General features: G+C 47.9%; 2 protein-coding genes across 3 annotated transcripts in view; one reads left to right on the top strand and one right to left on the bottom strand.

Annotated features, from left to right (window-relative positions):
- The window catches only part of CCDC106 (coiled-coil domain containing 106), a 61,881-nt gene extending 46,999 nt beyond the window's left edge, over nucleotides 1-14,882 (bottom strand). The window contains exon 1 of the mRNA XM_075605251.1: nucleotides 14,863-14,882. The gene's annotated coding sequence lies outside the window, so the exon portion shown is untranslated. The remainder of the gene's footprint in view (nucleotides 1-14,862) is intronic.
- A 1,824-nt stretch (nucleotides 14,883-16,706) lies between these two features.
- LOC142497441 (uncharacterized) overlaps nucleotides 16,707-20,841 on the top strand; it is an 11,024-nt gene continuing 6,889 nt past the window's right edge. Inside the window, exon 1 of one of the 2 annotated variants that reach the window (XM_075605230.1) lies at nucleotides 16,707-16,772. The gene's annotated coding sequence lies outside the window, so the exon portion shown is untranslated. Of the gene's footprint in view, nucleotides 16,773-17,020; nucleotides 17,178-20,841 lie in introns of those variants that run through there. The other variant, XM_075605229.1, reaches the window with a different exon arrangement.

Here is a 20,841-nt window from a genome sequence, read left to right as displayed (position 1 = left end):
CTATTTCTGGGTGGAACGCCACATGTTACGTCAGACAATGGGAGACGAAGTGCAATGATGTTTGTCATATAACCGGTTTTATATAGAAGGTATGGCTATCCCTTACAGTCAGCGGCGGATATGAAAATCCGCCACCCCATGTCATTTACATTGGATCCTGCCGCCGCATTTACCGATTCTTGGTGCCGCCCTCCACCTCCTTTGGAATCCCAGCGTCAAATGACGCCGCGGACGTCATCAACGTGATGACACATGGCGTCGTGTAGCCATGGTAACGCGACGTCATTTGAGTAATCCACAAAGAATAGAGTTTAAAGATTTGACTGGTGTACGTACGCACGCAACATTTAAAAGATAAAACAGGATCCCAAAGGCAGTGCCGCTTCCATAGACACATTACTATTACGAATATATATTTCACTGTTTTGTATGCATTTGTTAATTGATTTCCATGACTAAATGTTGCTGGCGCCCCCTCTATTCCCTTCCCCTCATTTTATTTCTGTACCCTGGCTTTTTTCTATAACATTTGAATAAAACTTTAGTGATTAAAAACGAAAAAAAGTTGGATCCTAGAATCGGCTGCTCGTGCTTTCTTTCATTTTTGGTGACTTGCAAGGTAATGAGCGGCTGGAGACTGCGCTAGGATCAAATAAAATAAAAAAGAGCTTTACTGCAGCATAAAAGGCAAACCAGTAAAAAGTCCATATGTTACAGAGATAGGATTACAAAGGCAGTGTCTGGTCCTTCAGGAGAATGTATCCCGACTGTTAGCACCACAGTGTTTTACTCCTAGTTACAGAACATACTGAGGAGTATTACAGCAGCCAGGTCCTTAAACATGTCAGGATGTAAAGAGGCACACAGCAGAGTCACAGGTATGTGCAGCCACACTCTTCTCCTGCAGTCTTGTGTGACGGGTAAATCAAAGATAAATCCAACAGGCGCTCAGAGATAGCAAAATCCTGCTTGATGATGCAATGATATAATACATATACTGTAGTACCGTTCAGGTAAGAACAACCCCACATGGAGTAGGTATAAAGTGTATAATGTCTTTTCCAGCAACTGGCTTGCCTCAAGCACTATGAAGTTGAGATAAAAAGACTCACTTGTAAATCCTGGGGTTGTTTGCACCGTGCCTGCCGGGTCCTCTTCTTAGAGGAGATGTAGGTTCTCCTGTTGTCCGACCTGTCTTGGCATCAGATGAATGTGGAGTGGAAGGGGCGCCCCAGCATGGTGGATAGCCGATATCCTCTTCACCGCCAACCCTGCGTCCGCTGGATCGCGGTGGGTGGTCAGCTGACCGGCGGCAACAGCGGGATTTCCGGATTCAGTCAGGAGGTGAACGGAGCATCATTAGCAGGTTGGCGTGCTGGCGATATTCAACAGCATTGCGTAGATCCTCCCAGAGGGGGTAAACGCCGCACTGCCACGAAGAATCACTGAAGGCTGAGTATTGGCAGTGAAAAAAGCTTTATCGGCCCAAGGGTGCAAGCGGATCCTCTGACGCGTTTCAGCCTGCAAGGCCTTTGTCAAAGAGTGATCCGCTTGCATAAAAGACATCCAGTTATAGTCTCTGCAATTCGCCACACCTGAGTGCGTTGCCCAATGGACAAGCAGCAGGTGTATATCATTGCACATCTACAACACAGATGTCAGTAAAAAGCGACGCACTAAAATGTGACCAAATCATTATCGTCAATAACATTTACATATCCTGTTCTACAAACAATGCATGTAATAAAGAATCAAATTGACGTATTAATGATTAGATGATGATTAAAAACAAATACTATATATATAAATGCACACAATATGCCTTAGTCAAGCATTGAATCCGTATTGTAATGCAAATTGATCATATACCCATCTGTATGGAATGATTTGAGGCCATGGGGTACTTACAAATTCAATAATGCCATTGAAAGGTTCAGAAACTTTGTAGCAATATAAACCACAATATGTCAAAAGTTTGTAACAATGTAACAATGTAAACCACATAGAGTCAAAGTTCTTACATTCAATAATACAGTCCATGATAACAGTTTATCATGATATACTTCCTGAATTAATTCTCGTGTATGAGTATCCATGAAATGAGTGAAGTGTCACGGGAGACTCCTGTGGCGGGTAGGATCTCGGTGGCCGGAACAGCAGGAGCGTAGTAGGGGTCACAAGCAGAGATCAGAGGCAGGCAGCAGATAGCGAAGTCAGGTAACAAGCAGGGGTCCGAGGCAGGCGGCAGGTAGCGAAGTCAGGTAACAACCAGAGGTCGGCAACGAGGAGACTGGAACAGGACAGGCGAGCAGGGACAGGTCTGGGAGCAGGGACTGAGAACGGGAACAAACAGGGACAAGCCAGATTACCAGCAAGGGCCTTACTGCGAACAGACTCAAATACAGGTACAGGAACAGATCAGGATCAGAGGCATGTGCATAGGAGTCTGACTTGAAGCAAAGGCAAGGGAGGAACAGGAATGGGAAGTTTATATAGGCAGGCTGGGAGGTGGAGCACAGGTGCAGAGGTGTCAGGTATCAGAGTCTGGAATGTTCCTTAGTTTAGCAGCAGCAATCCCGGTGGACAAGTATAGGTATTGCAGGCTAGAACAAGACATTGAGAGTGGCAGCAGTCCCGGTGGCCAAGCATGGGTACAGCAGGCTAGAGAATATGACATTACTCCCCCCTCCCAAGAGCGTTCTCCGGACGATCCTCCAGGCTCTTCCCGGAGGCCATGATGAAAAGTGGACTCAAGGTGACCCACCTCTGGTGGTTTGTCAGCGGGCAGAGGGTACTCCACAGGTACATTAGGTGCTGCAGGGAACCTCCGAATGGGTGCGCTCAACCCAAAAGCAGGGGCAGAGACATCAGGAACGTGGGCATCAAGGATGGGTGCAGCCTTTCCACATGAGTCAGTGGGGACACAGAGTTCGCTCTCCATGGTCTCCTCTTGCGACTGCCATTTCGTGGTATCACTGAATGAAAGACCAGCTATTTGAGTTTTCGGCTCTTGAAGCTGTCCTTCTGCACTTCTTTTCCCACTCAAAGCAGTTGTCAGTTAAGCTTCTTTGGAGTTGAGTCGCGACTCCATATCTCCCAGCTCACTTAGAACAAGGCTTAAATGTATTTCGTTTTCTTTATTTCTGACCTGTAGCTGCCGGTACTCCTCCCAGACCTTGTCCAGCTCCAGCTGCAGCCAGGCCTTCTCATGGGCTGTGTGATTCAACACTTTGCAGGCCTCAGCCATCTTGACCTGATAGCGCAGTGTCAGGCCAACCACTTGACGGACGGACACCTCCTCCCTCTCTTTTTTGGCAAGCTGTGTCTTGAGCTCAGCGATCAGCAGCGCTGTGAGATGCTGTGATGTGTGTTCAGCTGTCAGCTTTAGCTCTTCCTCTTTTAGGTATTGTTGCAATTTCCACTCCTCAGTGAGAGATCCCTGGTTAAGTGCATACTGCAATTCTCTTCTCAGGACTTTCATCTCTTCACTGAGATCATTTTGAACTCGCTTCAATGCATCCCTCATCACGTCTTGGAGCTCTGCAAATTCCTTTGCTATGATCTCAGCAGCTTGTCTTTTCCAGGTCTCTTTCTCTTGGGTGTACTGGCTGTTAGGGATGGAGCAGTGTCTCTGCTCCTCTAAGTCTTGCTTCAGTGTCTGGACCGCCTTGTGCTCCCTCTCAAAGTGTTATGTAGAGGGAGTCTTATAAGGCTCTGTGTATTGTGTCCTTTGCCAGTTTCTTGAACTGTTCTTATGTACTTGGGCTCTAAGCACCTCCTCCAGAGAGGCTCTGGTTATGCTCAGTGTGGCCTTCAGCTCCTCATGCTGCTCTTTGGGGACACACTGGGTACTCAGATACTCTTGCAGCATTTTTACCTTGTAGGCAGTCTGGAAACTTTCTTCCTGCAGAACTCGCTGCTTTTCCTCAGCATTCACCCATTTCTCTTTCGTGTCCTGCAGATGTGTATGCAGTTCTTGCAGCTGACTCTATAGCATATTTTCTGCTTGTGTGCGCTGCTCCAGGGTGACACGTTCTTCTTGCAGCACTCTCTCTGCATCCTGCAGTGCTGTCTGCACATCTATTTTTTCCTGGGCCAACTGTTTCTTCTCCTCTCCTAATTCATGGAGTTTCTTATCTCCTTGACTGACTTGGACATAGAGATTCTTGCACTCTTAGGTTACAGTTTCAAAACTGATATTTAACCCTTCGAAGATTTCTCTCAATGAACATAGTTCTGTATTGAAGTGGCAACTCTTCTCCTTAGAGGCTTCCAGCTCTGTAGTAAGCCTGTGAACCTCTTTCTGAGATGCTTCCAGTGCTGCGTCAACTTGAGCCATGAAAGTCTGGTACTGGGCAGAATCAGCGTAGGCCTTCTCCAGCTTACTTGACAAGATCACCCTGTCATTCTCCAACTGATATTTTTCTTTTTCCCAGTCACCCTCTGCTTTTTCCAGTGCTAATTGCATCCTTGACTTTTCTTCAATCAATAGTCTCTTCTCCTCTTCTGATTCATGGAGTCTTTTATCTCCTTCACTGGCTTGGACAGAGAAGTTCTTACTCATTTGGTTTATAGTTTCAAACCTACTATTTAACTCTTCGGAGGCGTCTCTCATAGAACGTATCTCTGTTTTCAAGTAGCATCTTTCCTCCCGAACGACTTCCATCTCTTTTTTGAAGTAGCAAATCTCCTCCTGGGAGACTTTAAGCTCTGTATTAAGCCTGTCAATTTCCTTCATAGAGATTTCCAGGAATTCATTACTTTTAGAAGTGAGGCGCTGATCCTCAGCAGCATCAGCATATGCCCTCTCCAGCTCACCTGACATGACATCCAGGTCATTCTCCAACTGGTGCTTTTCTTTTTCCTGGAGAACACACTTAGCAATTGCTGAGGATAGACAGCTCTGTAGTGCAGCCTTGGCTTCTTGCGCTTTATCTAAACGTCCATGAAAACAATCAATCTCTTTTCGTGCAGATTGAAGTGTCTGAGTTAGGGCATCTTTTCCTGGATTAAATACATCGTTCTTTTCTTCCACTATTCTTGGGATGTCTGTGAGTTGCCTTAAACTGCAGCATATCTCTTTCATCAAATGCAGACTCTGGGGTTAAAGGTTCAGCCTTAATTTCAACTTCCACAGTAATGCCTCCCTTCTTTTTGCTCTTCTTCCTTGCTTTGAGAAGTTCTGAAGAATCAGTGGTACTGTGTTCACATTTACTGCTCAAGACTGTTTTTTGAGTGGGAGCCATAATTTCAGACATGGGGAAACCACACTTCCCAAGAAACCAGTAAAGAGGAGATGTGTCTTAAATAGAAATGTGAGTCTGAAAATCTGCAGTAGCCCACCCACAATGCAGAAGAGAAATGAAACCCACATGAATCTCTGTATAAGTCATGATTATATGTGGAAGGGGAATTGCGACATGTGACCAATAAACACAGGGGAATTAGTCATGAAGAAAGTGCATCAATTCCCATTCCACATTTAAACCATAAGGTTGCAAAGTATTGAGAGAAAATATCCATGACATTTCTTGTTTGTTTAAACAGTTAAGCCTGTCACCTCCTCTTGCATGAACAGATATGTGTTCAGCACCAAAAAATTTGAAATTCTTTAATCCACCGAGCGGACATTGTGAAAAATGTTTCGCTACAGGATGGAATAAATCACGTTTGTTAATTAACCTGATATGTTCCGAAATTCTGACATATAATGATCTGACCGTTCTGCCTACGTATCTGAATTTACATCCACATGTAATCACATAGACAACGTGAGTGGTTTGACAGTTGATAAAGGTATTGATCCTGTATTTACCATTGGGGAACAGTGTATGTATTCTTTTGGTTGGAGATGCGTACTTGCAATAATTGCAAAAGCCGCATCTGTAGAATCCCTTCGGTATATTACCAATATGTGATTGTTTCGATTGAAATATGCTCCTTGATACGGATGTGGCTATTGTATTTGCCCTTCTGAATGCGAATTTAGGACCTGTTTTAGTGTATATTTCCAAATCTGTGTCTAATTTAAGTACATTCCAATGTTTGGAAATTATGCGCCTGATTAGTGGCGCTTGTTTGCTGTATTTCGTAATGAACAGTGGACTGTCATTAAACGCTTTTTTATTATTCGTTCTTACACTTTTTTTGTGAGTTAACAATTCAGTTCGATCCATGGAGTCAGCATTCAGAAAGGCACTGTCCACATTTTCTTGAGGATAACCTTTGGCCAAAAACTTGGAGCCCAATGTTTTAGAATGTTTCCTGGTTGGAGCAAAGACGTTTGTATCTCATGAATTGTCCTTTAGGTATTCCACGAATCAAGGCTTTGGGGTGACTACTGTCTGCGCGCAGATATGAACTCCTGGCATGCGGTTTTGTAAAAATGTCTGTTTGTATACCAGTTGTTGGATCACCATGGATAGTCACATCAAGGTAGTTGATCTTATTAGTATTAGTTTCAAATGTAAAATAAAGATTTAGATCGTTGGAATTAATGTTGTGAATAAAAGAGTGAATACTATCAATGTCACCATCCCATATGAAAATCAAATCATCAATGTAACGTTTATAATAAATAATATTAGAACGAAACATATTAGTGCTACCGTAAACGTGGACAGATTCCCATAAGCCCATAAAGAGGTTAGCATATGAGGGTGCAAAAGAAGTCCCCATAGCTGTGCCCTGTTTTTGTAGAAAAAATTGTGAATCAAAAAGAAAATAATTGTGTTTATAAAAAATAAATGGCATCCGTGATAAAAGTGATCTGTGCAGTAGAAAGTGATGAAAGTTGAAGATAGTGATAAATGGCACGAAGGCCATGTTGGTGTTCAATAATGGTGTACAGTGATGTGACGTCCATGGTGACCCAACGGTACCCTTCCTTCCAAACAATGTCCCGTAAAGATAACAACAGTGCTGTGGTATCTTCTATAAATGATGGTAGAGTTCTCACAATAGGCTGCAAAAATGTATCCACATAACGTGAAACACCATCTCCCAAAGATCCAATACTAGATATTATAGGTCGTCCCGGAGGGTTCTCTAATGATTTATGGATCTTTGGGAGATGGTGGAACACGGGGACAATGGGAAACTCACACGCCAGGAATTGTCTTTCCTTATTGGTTATTACATACAATATGTCGCCCAGTTCAAGAAGTTTGTCAAGCTCCCCCAGAAACATTTTGGTGGGATCTACTTTTAATTTGGCATAAAAATCAGAATTGCTCAATAATCTCAGAGCTTCATCCCTGTATTTTTTAGATGACTGTACAACTATGGCTCCCCCTTTATCGGCATTTTTGATAGTGATATCTTTATTCTTCTTTAATTCCGCTAAGTCTAATCTCTCCTGTGAGGTGAGGTTATCAGGTATATAAAAAGAATAACCTTTGGCCAAAGTTCTTAAATCTCTGTCGACCAGCTTTTCAAAGGCTGATAGACAGGGCCCTTTGGTATTATTGGGGATAAAGGATGAACGTTTCTTTAGAAATGTATCTGTGTGGCCGAAGAAAGGTGGGTCCACAGTTGCATCAGTGCTGCCCTCATCATACAGGGATTGCATGTCAAACTCAAAAGCAGTCTCTGCAAAAGAAGAGCTAATCTTGTTATCAGTAACCATACTCTCACCATCGATTCCAGAGGTGGTTGTTGTGGGTAGTATAGGATTGGTTTTTCTAGCAAATAGCTTTTTTAGAGCCCACTTTCTGGTATATTTTTGTAAATCAATTATGTTTGAAAAAAGGTCAAAATTTTCATGAGGAGCATAATTAAGGCCCTTATTCAACAACAACACTTGGGAGGATGTGAGAGTGGTATCTGAAATGTTAATTACATTATTTAGTGTGGGGTTTAAGAGTATTTCTTCCTCTTGCTGTCTGCTCCATGTGTTCTTTCTGCTCTTTTTGCCCCTCCTACACTTTTTGAGTTTTTTGACTGCAATCTCTGTATTAGTGTGACTTGTTCTCAAATGTTCCTCTCTAGGATGAGACATATATGTTTTATCAAAATAACCATCTTCTTGATCTCTTTTCGTATGTTTGTCCTGAGTAAAGAAAGATACAGAAGATCTGTCAGCATTATCTGAGGAGTCGGTTTCAAAACTTTGTCTACGTTCTATATAGGGTGATTTTAAAATGGACCTGGTATTAGATTTTTGGGCACTGATTTCTTCCTCTGAGGACCACCTGCGTGGTGTAGAATAAGATGGATTTCTACCCCTGGAGAAATCACGTGTGGGGACAGGTCTTTCCCAGAAATAAACCTGACCTTTTTCATAGTCAGCTCTATCCCTGGAAAATTTCTCCTGTTTTTTAGCTATAACCCCCTTCTCCATTTTTTCAATATTTTGTAGTAAAATTTTATCATTATGGGGAAATTTCTCCATATCTTTAAATCTATACAGTTCCTTTTTCAATACATCAATTTCACCCGTTAAAACTTTCTTCTCATCAATTTTAGCATTAACAATAAGTTTCATGAGCTGGTTGGAGCATTCGTCCAGGATTTTTCTCCATTGAAATTGAAAGTCTTTATTGGGAAAGCCAAACGAAGGCATTTTCTTTATTCTTAAACCCCTGGGAATGCGTTTGACTCTCATATAATTTTCTGTGGTGGTGATGTCCCAAAAAATTCGGATATCATGGGTCAAGAGTCTCTCCAATCTAAGAAAGTGGTCGATGAGATCTGTTGAGTTTTCACATGTGATGTTTCCTAATGTATCATCAAAGATGTGTGTGGCCCTTTTAATTCTTTCTGTATTATTGTCACACTTCTGAACATAAGAGGTAGGTAAATCCATTATTGCCTCTTGTTCATCATCCATGTTTATCATAAAATTTGTTGTATATTAGCTAAAGGTGAAAAAACTTTTGTATTTAAAAAGTGGGTATACAATTTCAAATAAAATAGTAATGCTCATTCTCAGCCTTCATAACTTGAAAAAAGAGGAGATTTCATCTGTTCTGAAAATGTAAGTATGTTTCAAATATTGTAAACACCAGTCCTCTAATTTCAAAGATATCGAGCTGCCTGTAAAAATACAGCAGTGTGTGACTGGTAAATCAAAGATAAACCCAACAGGCGCTCAGAGATAGCAAAATCCTGCTTGATGATGCAATGATATAATACGTATACTGTAGTACCGGAGTTCAGGTTAGAACAACCCCACATGGAGTAGGTATAAAGTGTATAATGTCTTTTCCAGCAACTGGCTTGCCTCAAGCACTATGAAATTGAGATAAAAAGACTCACTTGTAAATCCTGGGGTTGTTTGCACCGTGCCTGCCGGGTCCTCTTCTTAGAGGAGATGTAGGTTCTCCTGTTGTCCGACCTGTCTTGGCATCAGATGAATGTGGAGTGGAAGGGGCGCCCCAGCATGGTGGATAGCCGATATCCTCTTCACCGCCAACCCTGCGTCCGCTGGATCGCGGTGGGTGGTCAGCTGACCGGCGGCAACAGCGGGATTTCCGGATTCAGTCAGGAGGTGAACGGAGCATCATCAGCAGGTTGGCGTGCTGGCGATATTCAACAGCATGGCGTAGATCCTCCCAGAGGGGATAAACGTGGGGTAAACATGTCAGGATGTAAAGAGGCACACAGCAGAGTCACAGGTATGTGCAGCCACACTCTTCTCCTGCAGTCTGCCTGAGCTTTTTGCCATGACACAGGGCTAGCAGCCTGGTTGATATTCCAGTGCACAGGGAGCTGAGAAATTAGCTCTGCAGCTTCAGGTACACGGGAAACCCAGAACTGGTAGATGCCACCAAGGCCGTCCGCATATTAAAACGAAACGGTGGCGTTCCCTGTCACACTTGTATAAAAAAAAAATGACATTGCAAGTTAAAAGGGAATTATTTGAATTATTGTAGTTTGTACAGTGCCCAGGGCTGGTGTAAGGCTATTTGGTGCCCAAGGCAAACTTTTGGTCATGGGTCCTACCCCTCATAATTAACTTTTGTTGGGGCTTAGAGCAAACGAGAAATTATTATTATTATTTTGTTAATCCATACAGTATGGCCCTGCCCCGTCTGAGTTTTTACATTTGAAGCAGCTGTACCACTTACTCAGACACTGTTAGATAATGGATGGCTAAGTAACCTTACAGATGGGAGTTAAAAATGACAGCACTGTCGCATACATGTGCTCAATATCTTCACTCTGTACAGGCCCCTTCAGTTAGACAACAATACAAAACATTCTGCCAATTTGCTTGGCACTCAGACTAGGCCAGATTAATCCCTTAGGTGCCAGATAGGCCTCAATCCAGTAAGATTGTGGTTGCTTCAGGGACGGCCCCTTAGATAGGGACACTGCCCCTGTAGTGCCAAGTGTCAGGGACACAGCGACGTACACCACGCGATGCGTCAGGCCTGCGGTCTGAGACCAGGCTGCCATCTTTGTCAGAGATTATCTATGGTGGGATGCTCCGGCTGGAGGCCACCCTACGCGGCAGCGGAAGGCGTTGTGGGATCAGACTGATCGTTTGGTTGTTGAGCTACACCTGGGTGCTGGAGCCCCCGGGCAGGTATACCAACAAGTGCACCAACAGTCCACAGGCTAGCACTACGCCTCATACTTGGGTGGGATTGACACTGTGGGAAGAACACTAGGGCTCTGGTGCCCCTGCACCCCAAGTACGGTGGGAATACCCTGTGGGGTTATATACATCTACATAGTGTATGCATTGTGTTGTATTATGTTTATGCTGATTAGGTGTCCAGTATATACTGTTATACCATAACCTGTGTGTAATTACTGGGTACATTGTCTTGGAAGGGGCTATCCCCCTGTGTGCGGATTCCTTCCAGGTGGAAGCGTTGTATATGTGCAAGTGTATAGGTCACCCCAGGCTCCCTTCAGCGGAGAATCAGGCCTACTGTAAGCCATCCAGGTAAAGCACCACGGTAACATCCCTAGACACGGGGGAAAGGGGGCTACACAAGGAAGGCAAATACTTAGCATAAGGGCCAAAGTATGAAAATGTGAGCCTTTCAAAGGTTGGTATCTAAAAAAGGGAAGTTAAAGGACTGGAAGAAGTGCTTAGTAGCAGATTGGAGGTAACAATGTTAAAGCATTTGCACCTGGTTCAAATCCCCTTGTCCTCTTCTGTGACCTTGGCAATTTACTTTATCTCCCAAATGAGATTCAACACTTTTCAGAGGAGGGACCCGTTATGCAGGCAAAATTCTATGTACAGCATTGTGTATACTTTTAGCACAATATACTATACAAATATTATTAATAATGCACCTTCTCTGTCCAATTCTAAGAATATTGTTATAATACACTGGGAAATGTTTGTTTTCCTGAGCAAGATGATTTTACATTATGCAGGGTACTATATTCTAAATGAAGTATATACATATGTTACTGACAAGTGCAGGTGCGTCAATATACAACGCTAAATCTGAGGAAGCATTGAAATATCAAGCAAAATAACACCAATGTGTCACCTGCATGCAGAGCCGTCTTAAGAATTTATTGGGGCCCCGGGCTAAGTGTAAATTGTGGGCCCCACCCACAAAAGGTCACATTTAAATACAAATACAGTATGTTTTTATTGAACAACTTTCAAAACGTTTATTGAAATTCTGCAAACATTACTACAAACACAACAATTGTATTTATCTACGTCTCTTTCGTTTTTTTTTGTAGAAACATTATCTTTGAATAAAAAATGTTTCTAAAAATAAAATTAAAAGCAATATACGTTTGTTAATGATAATTAAGTAATGTTTGCTGCGTTCAGTTACAACTACGAATTTAAAATGACATTTTGGGCCATAGTATTTGGGGAGAGATCGGGGTCCTGGGATACAGCCCAGTTATCCTCCCCATGCCTTTAGATGGTACTGCCTGCATGTGAGCTTATTTGCATGTTTAACTTTGTATATCACCACCAATGTGATCCAATAAAACAGTATTGCAACCAGTAGTCAATGATCCTCCAGATAATCAGCGGATGTGATTGAATGCAGGAGAGCAAAGATATTTGCACACCATTTTTAAAAAGTTGGTTCTTTGTTTATACTGTACGAACAGAACATGTGAAGTCCTTTCTAAAACGTCTCTTTGTCAAAAACAAAAAAAATAATTAGAACATTTTCTTTGTAAAGTAAAAAAGCAGTGGTACTCAGCGTCACCCAACATTACACTTCAACCACTGACCCAACTGGTACAGAAGCATATAATGTTGCAGTGTTAGCTCTGCATTCACCATGAACTGTTATTTCCAAACAAAGGACTCAGGGCTATGTTTACTAAACAGTGGTAAGATGTATGGTACCTTGCAGCCAATCCACTGGACTAGGCCATAACATACCTTACAGTTTAGCACTCATTAAGTGGCCTTTAATGCTTCAGAATGAATTTCAAATACCCCTATAAAGTCTGTTGATTCTACTTGTCTTTCTATTTACTTTGCCATTTCTGGCAACTCCTTATTCTGTCTATTTTCCTGTTGAACGGAAACAGGAAGTGTGATTTGAAGGAAATGGAAATTAAGGAAGGAAACACCTGACAGATAGCGACCTGTCTAAAAATGTTGGTTTATGATGCAGAAACAGCAAATAAGTTTATTGTTATATCTGATAGGCTTAGTTGGGGTTTTAGACATGTAAACTGTTATGTATGAAATTGCTCTGGTAATGATAGGGAGGTGGTGGTTAAAGGGGCAGTTCCATACAGCGGGGCAAAAATGTATCAGTCTTCTTTAGAAATATTAAATCGCCCTTTAAGTAACTATTTTATTTATATACACTGATTTTTAACACAAGTTCACTGATAGGGCTCATAATGTGATGTTACCTAGAACAGTACGGTCCCCCTCACTCTGCTAGCTACACGATGTGTGCGCGCTTACGTGTGCGCACGCACGTTCGTCACTCTCATGTTTGGCAATGAGAGTTTCAGACTTGAAACTTTCTCCCAGCGGCACAGTACAGCGTTGACGCTGCTGCAACTCAGGGAGACAACTGAATTTGTGATTTTGTGCGGCAGCAGCGTCACGTGTACTTCGCCAGCCAATGAGTGAAAGCTCCATCTTTTTTTCTAAAACGAGGACGACATCTTCCCCTGTCCCACCTACTGTCGGTTCATTCAGTCTGCTGGGGATGTTCACAAATCACCCAGCAGACAGAGGCGCGCAACCGCGGACGCAATGTCGGGTAGTAGGCAGAGTGAGCTCAGCTTAAGGGACATTTCCCTTGTGGTTATGCATATCCACACAGCTAATTATAAGCTAACCCAACAGCCGTTGTACATGTCATTAGCATAGACTTAACGCCACGCTCATGTAGTGTAACATTGAGTTAGGTGCCAATGACATCATTTGAAGTATTTCTTAGTTGCCTCTTTTGTAGTGATGGTGGAGGAGCCCTTTATCAGGATTTTTTTCAGGATAAGGATGGAAGTATAGTTACAAAGTTGGTCCCAGAAAAGATCCCTTATGATGCACTCGATGTGGAAAAAATATATGTATCCAGGACAGATAGTCCAAAAGAGTATATCTCTGTACAAGGGAGGGTGTAAACTACCCACACACAGGGGTTCTGACGACATCACGATGTTGATGTCCAGGGATGTGGCGACGCCATCTGGGAGAGTTACGCGGCTTGTATTTTGCCTTACCCGGCTGCTATGCCGTTCATGATATATACTTTGTGAAGTCATTTATGCATATTATACTATTTAGACAACTACCATGATATTTTTTCTGAATTGACTGCTCCACATCTCCTTAACTACATGGAGGTTATGCACTACAGATAATAGGTCTATTAAGGACTATGTGCATACTGCTGTTGTGTGTGTATATAAATATATACACACACACATATATATATATACACACATACATATACACACACATTTCATGAGTCATTACTGACACAAGAGAACTCTCTTCCCATGAGTACTAAAGGCCATGTCTATACATACTGCGCTACATGAATGCACACACAGCTGTCTCTAGACCAATAGGGACCACATATTATCTACACACACTTATAGTTATGCAACACCCTCTTACATTTCTACACCTACCCACACCACCATATACACGTCCACTCCACACACACCTTTTGGAAAGCGCTGTATACTCTGTGGGCGCTTTACAAATTTATATTTGCATACACACACATTCAGGGACTATTTAACACCTCAAGTCATAAAACGCATACTGCACAGGGGGGAGCTATAAGCTTCAATCACAGATTCCATTCCAGTATGCACCGTTTTTAAATAAAAACACTTTTTTTTGCTTCATTCATTGTAACACCGCCGGAAGAAGAGATCAGTGTATCTCGAAAGCTCGCACAAATAAAAGCATTTCATTAGCCACAGAATGGTATTGTCTATTAGTTTTTGATTATTAAGCTCGGCTAACACAGTACAGATTCCTCTACACACCAGCAATTAAGTGCAAGACCATCGGTGTCTCTTTAACCATACGAACTTTAAACATCCACACTATACAATGCCTATTACTATGTATTTACATAGTACCAGAATATATAAGATGTATTTTGGTAGGCGCTTTATATCTATACACATTTGGCGTGAGTTGTATTGCATGCCTTGACTACCTACACCTGGTTAGATGCGGTATGTATATATCCCCTATTCATTCTAGCTATCTCCAAGCACCATCCTACATTATAGTTGCCACTCGAAGGAGGATTTTAACCTTGTTCATTATTTATATTATTCACTATGTTCATTTACTTATGCAACACCCCTTTCCCCCCCTGGCTGCAAGGATAGGGTGTACTAATAATAATTGGAGGTAGATATACAGTCTTTTGTCTTCGATAGGTTTTGTACCTGTTCCAGGGTATGTGTTAGCTCAGTCGTTACCTTTTCCTTCTCAGGGTATCCTTGATGGTATCCGTGCCAAGGATGTGATTGAGGAGTGATAGAATAAAAGTAGAAAGGCGCCAGGAACTTTTAACTGGTGATCTTTATTTTCAGCAGGCTCACATGAGCAGGACAGGGTTTTCAGGTTTTAAAGATATGCACTTAAATGTCCTTCACCTTGAGGTCTGTGGTTAGAGGGGCTCTGTTTCAAACCTTCCCTCTACTGCCTACACCCAGAGCTAAAACCTTTCCCAGTAATGCTTAGCAGCTCTCCCAGGTCTCCTGGGAGAATCCTGTCCCTATTGTGACAGAATCCTTCTTTAATGCAATATGTCCAGTGCCCCTATACTAGGAGACTGAGAAAACACTAAAACCTGTGACTTGCCCTGCAGGCTAGGAAAGCCTTGAGACCTCCTGATATTGAGGGATCATTTCCTGGGGTGTGGTCTGAGGATAAAAGGGTGGGGATCCCAACTTTATATACCCAAGCGGTGTGAACATTCTGCCCTCAGTAACTGGGCAGATTAGATGGTCATGCTGCACAACATGTGACATCTAGCAATTTCCAGAATAAAGTAACAAAATAGTGACAACCAGACACCTAACTCACATGCCTGAGCTCTGGGAGGGTTTAACCTCTACACTGCCTGCAGCTACCAGGGCTGAAATGCAGGGCCAGGGGAATATTTTAGCAATAAGCAAACTTATTAAAGTTTTGCTATTTTTTTATTTTACACCCTAGTGGACAAGTTGTGGATACCTCCACACTAAGGCCACGTCCATAATGCAGGCTATGGCGCAAGCTATGTAGCTCGCACCGAAACAAACACTAGGACGCCAATGCATATGCGCATAGTGCACGGACACTAGCATGTGCACATGTGCTACAGGGAGAGCGGCACGTCGCAATACAAACAAGTTTGTATTTACAGGGCGACGCTGGGAGGAGGAAGCAAGCATGTTCTACTATGGACGTGGCCTTAGTAGCAGTGTGTGGGGTAGTTTACACCCTCCCTTGTAGAGAGATATACACTTTTGGACTATCTGTCCTGGATACATATATTTTTTCCACAGCGAGTGCATCATAAGGGATCTTTTCTGGCCCCTTCTGGGACCAACGTTGTAAATATAATACCATTTATTCCTTTTGCACCCTGTTTAATCATCATTAATTATGAATATTAGGTTGAGCGCTTAGGTCACCACTATTGCTTTTCGTTAAGGATGTACGTAACAGCAAGTTTACATATGACGTAACATTAAGTTCCCACGATAACCTGAACAGTCTTTAGTGGATATGTTAGGGTTTGCATCTCACGCTCACTAACGGCCGTTATAGTCAACACAATGCTCTTTCCGGGAGAAAACTTGACGTAACGTTACATTATTGGCCGTTGAAGATACACGGTAAGGCTTAATGTTACGTTAATTTAGGTGAAAGCCACTATCAGTCACTTAACAGAGATTTGTGGGCTTGGATCATTGGCTCCAGTGGAGTCTCACCGATTAAAAAAAAAAAATCAAACGATCTAAAACACGGCACATGAAAATAGCACCGGATAGAAGAGCTTCCAAGCCGGCGAAAACCTTGATTGCAGGCATTTTAAAATATAACTGCTGTATAATTTGTATAGCATGGTACACATAGACAGCATTAGTGGGGGGAAAATCCCTCTGAAGGAAACATTTATCTACTTGTAGTGTAACATGCAGTAATGATATAATCAGCTGACAGCTGCTCTAATTTGCTGAAGGTTCTGAGATTCAACCAATGGGTGCAGGTGAAGGGGTCAAAGTCTCATGACTCTCATTGTGGCTTTTCTTTTGTATATCTAGAGGGGGGGGGGGTGTTGTTCCAATTTTGCAACCAGGAGACTGATAAATAACCACCTCCTCCTCTCCTGGAAACTGTATGTTGTTTTTATTTCCTAGTCATCCTGAACTTATTTTCCATGGGTTCATGAGATTAGAGTGGGAGGTTGCTGGGCACTTTTCACACAAAATAATTTTGTGTCGTAAATGAAAAAAATTAATAATAGGGACCTTCACTGTCTTAATCAAGGTCCGCAGCCTGTCTCTTTAAGAGCAGGCTGTAGAGGCGGTTTTTGTCTGCAGATAACAAAGACACCGCCATCCCCTTTAAGGAATTAAAGGGATGGCGAGGCCGCTGGAATGAGGCTCTATGGGGGATGGGCATAAGCTAAAGATGGCTGAGGGTTTGCAAGCGAGGCTTTCTTCAGTTGGCTGAAAGTTTGCTGGAGCTGCCTGGCCTGGCGAGGACAGACCAGCCTGAGTGATTCGTGCAGCCGGGGGAGGTGAGAGGTGTCAGCCAGAGAGAGGACACTCTAAACCCTGCACAAAGAGGCATGATCTCCTGCTGCAACCCGATGCTGTGTGACAAAGACAGCACCCAGTGAGGCTGGTGCTGTGTGCACAGGAGGGTACACGGAGCTGTGTGCTGGGTGCACAGGAGGGTACACGGAGCTGTGTGCTGGGTGCACAGGAGGGTACACGGAGCTGTGTGCTGGGTGCACAGGAGGGTACACGGGGCTGTGTGCTGGGTGTACAGGAGGGGACACAGTGGGGCTGGGTGTACAGGAGGGGACACAGTGGGGCCGGGTGTACAGGAGGGGACACAGTGGGGCCGGGTGTACAGGAGGGGACACAGTGGGGCCGGGTGTACAGGAGGGGACACAGTGGGGCTGGGTGTACAGGAGGGGACACTGGGGCTGGGTGTACAGGAGGGGACCCAGTGGGCCTGGGTGTACAGGAGGGGACACAGTGGGGCTGGGTGTACAGGAGGGGACACAGTGGGGCCGGGTGACGGACAGCACCCAGTGACACACTGAGGTTGATGCTGTGTGCATAGGACGTGACGCACGGGAGGGGACGCGCAGGGGGCTGGGCGCACGGGAGGGGACGCGGAGGGGGGCTGGGCGCACGGGAGGGGACGCGGAGGGGGGCTGGGTGCACGGGAGGGGACGCGAGGGGGGCTGGGCGCACGGGAGGAGTCGCGCAGGGGGGCTGGGCGCACGGGAGGGGACGCGCAGGGGGGCTGGGCGCACGGGAGGGGACGCGCAGGGGGGCTGGGCGCACGGGAGGGGACGCGCAGGGGGGCTGGGCGCAGGGGGGCTGGGCGCAGGGGGGCTGGGCGCACGGGAGGGGACGCGCAGGGGGGCTGGGCGCACGGGAGGGGACGCGCAGGGGGGGCTGGGCGCACGGGAGGGGACGCGCAGGGGGGGCTGGGCGCACGGGAGGGGACGCGCAGGGGGGGGCTGGGCGCACGGGAGGGGACGCGCAGGGGGGGCTGGGCGCACGGGAGGGGACGCGCAGGGGGGGCTGGGCGCACGGGAGGGGACGCACAGGGGGGGCTGGGCGCACGGGAGGGGACGCGCAGGGGGGGCTGGGCGCACGGGAGGGGACGCGCAGGGGGGCTGGGCGCACGGGAGGGGACGCGCAGGGGGGGCTGGGCGCACGGAGGGGACGCGCAGGGGGGATGGGCGCACGGAGGGGACGCGCAGGGGGGGATGGGCGCACGGAGGGGACGCGCAGGGGGGGGATGGGCGCACGGGAGGGGACGCGCGGGGGGGGCTGGGCGCACGGGAGGGGACGCGCGGGGGGGCTGGGCGCAGGGGGGCTGGGCGCAGGGGGGCTGGGCGCACGGGAGGGGACGCGCAGGGGGGCTGGGCGCACGGGAGGGGACGCGCAGGGGGGGGCTGGGTGCACGGAGGGGACGCGCAGGGGGGGGATGGGCGCACGGGAGGGGACGCGCGGGGGGGCTGGGCGCACGGGAGGGGACGCGCGGGGGGGCTGGGCGCACGGGAGGGGACGCGCGGGGGGGGCTGGGCGCGCGGGGGGGGCTGGGCGCACGGGAGGGGACGCGCGGGGGGGGATGGGCGCACGAGAGGGGACGCGCAGGGGGGCTGGGCGCACGGGAGGGGACGTGCAGGGCGCGTGCTGGGCAGGCACGGGAGGGGATGCGCAGGGGGTCGGGGCTGGGCATGCACAGGTGGTGAAACAGTAGGGCAGGGCGCGCGGGTGGGGCTGGGAGGTGTTGCGCGGGGGGAGGGGACGGGTGGGGATGCAGTAAGGCGGAGACATGCAGGGGGGGGTTGGCGAACGGGTGGGGATGCGGAGGAGGGGATGCGCGGGGGGACGGTGGGGATGCGGAGGAGGGGATGCGCGGGGGGGACGGTGGGGATGCGGAGGAGGGGATGCGCGGGGGGACGGTGGGGATGCGGAGGAGGGGATGCGCGGGGGGACGGTGGGGATGCGGAGGAGGGGATGCGCGGGGGGACGGTGGGGATGCGGAGGAGGGGATGCGCGGGGGGACGGTGGGGATGCGGAGGAGGGGATGCGCGGGGGGGACGGTGGGGATGCGGAGGAGGGGATGCGCGGGGGGACGGTGGGGATGCGGAGGAGGGGATGCGCGGGGGGACGGTGGGGATGCGGAGGAGGGGATGCGCGGGGGGACGGTGGGGATGCGGAGGACGGGATGCGCGGGGGGACGGTGGAGATGCAGTAAGGCGGGTCGCACGGCGCACGGGAGGGGATGCGCAGGTGATGCAGTAAGGCGGGGACGTGTAGGGTTATTGGCGCACGGGTGGGGATGCGCGGTGGGGCTGGGAGGGGACGGATGGGGATGCAGTAGGGCAGGGCGCATAGGAGGGGACACGGTGGGAGTGGGCGCGGGTGGGGCTGGAAGGGGATGCGTGGGGGGGCTGGGAAGGGACAGGTGGGGATGCAGTAAAGCGGGGTCGCACGGGAAGGGATGCGCAGGGGGGGACGGGTGGGGATGCAGTAAGGCGGGGACGTGTAGGGGGTATTGGCGCACAGGAGGGGACACGTTGGGAGTGGGCGCGGGTGGGGCTGGGAGAGGATGCGTGGTGGAGCTGGGAAGGGACAGGTGGGGATGCAGTAACGCGGGGATGCACGGGAGGGGATGCGCAGGGGGGGACGGGTGGGGATGCAGTAAGGCGGGGGACGTGTAGGGGGTATTGGCGCACAGGAGGGGACACGTTGGGAGTGGGCGCGGGTGGGGCTGGGAGAGGATGCGTGGTGGAGCTGGGAAGGGACAGGTGGGGATGCAGTAACGTGGGGACGCACGGGAGGCGATGCGCAGGGGGGGGACGGGTGGGGATGCAGTAAGGCGGGGACGTGTAGGGGGTATTGGCGCACAGGAGGGGACACGTTGGGAATGGGCGCGGGTGGGGCTGGGAGGGGATGCGTGGGGGGGCTGGGAAGGGACAGGTGGGGATGCAGTAAGGCGGGGAAGCGCAGGGGGGATTGGTGGGGACGGTTGGGGATGCAGTAAGGCGGGGAAGCGCAGGGGGGATTGGAGGGGACGGTTGGGGATGCAGTAAGGCGGGGACGCGCTGGTTATTGGCACACGGGTGGGGATGCGCATTGGGGGCTGGGAGGGGACAGGTGGGGATGCAGTAAGGTGGGGACATGCAGGGGTGATTGGCACACGGGTGGGGATGCGCAGGAAGGGATGCGCAGGGGGGCTGGGAGGGGATGGGGGGATGCAGTAAGGCGGGGACGCGCAGGGGGGATTGGCGCACGGGAGGGGACACGGTGGGACTGGGCGTGCAGGGGGCCGGGCACTGTGGGCTGGGAGGGAAGGGAATTATCCTCCGGCTGCTTTGCGTTGGGTTTTCAGAATTTAGTAACCTTTTAAAAATGTGATATTCTTCAAGATACATTTACCAGTAATGTTTGGTGGTTTGGCCTCTTTACTGCCGCAGATTGCAGAGCAATTTACAATCTGGGGCAGAAGCACATTGTCTATTTCAGGGGAGCGCAATCTTTTTTCCCTGCGCCCCCCTGCCAACTGTTCCGCCCCCCTCTCTCCGTGCCCCCCCCCTCTCTCCGTGCCCCCCCCCTCTCTCCGTGCCCCCCCCCTCTCTCCGTGCCCCCCCCCTCTCTCCGTGCCCCCCCCTCTCTCCGTGCCCCCCCTCTCTCCGTGCCCCCCCCCTC

Source organism: Ascaphus truei, chromosome 6 (assembly GCF_040206685.1).
Source record: "Ascaphus truei isolate aAscTru1 chromosome 6, aAscTru1.hap1, whole genome shotgun sequence".
Lineage (NCBI taxonomy): Eukaryota > Metazoa > Chordata > Amphibia > Anura > Ascaphidae > Ascaphus > Ascaphus truei.
This window is presented reverse-complemented; position numbering and strand designations above follow the sequence as displayed.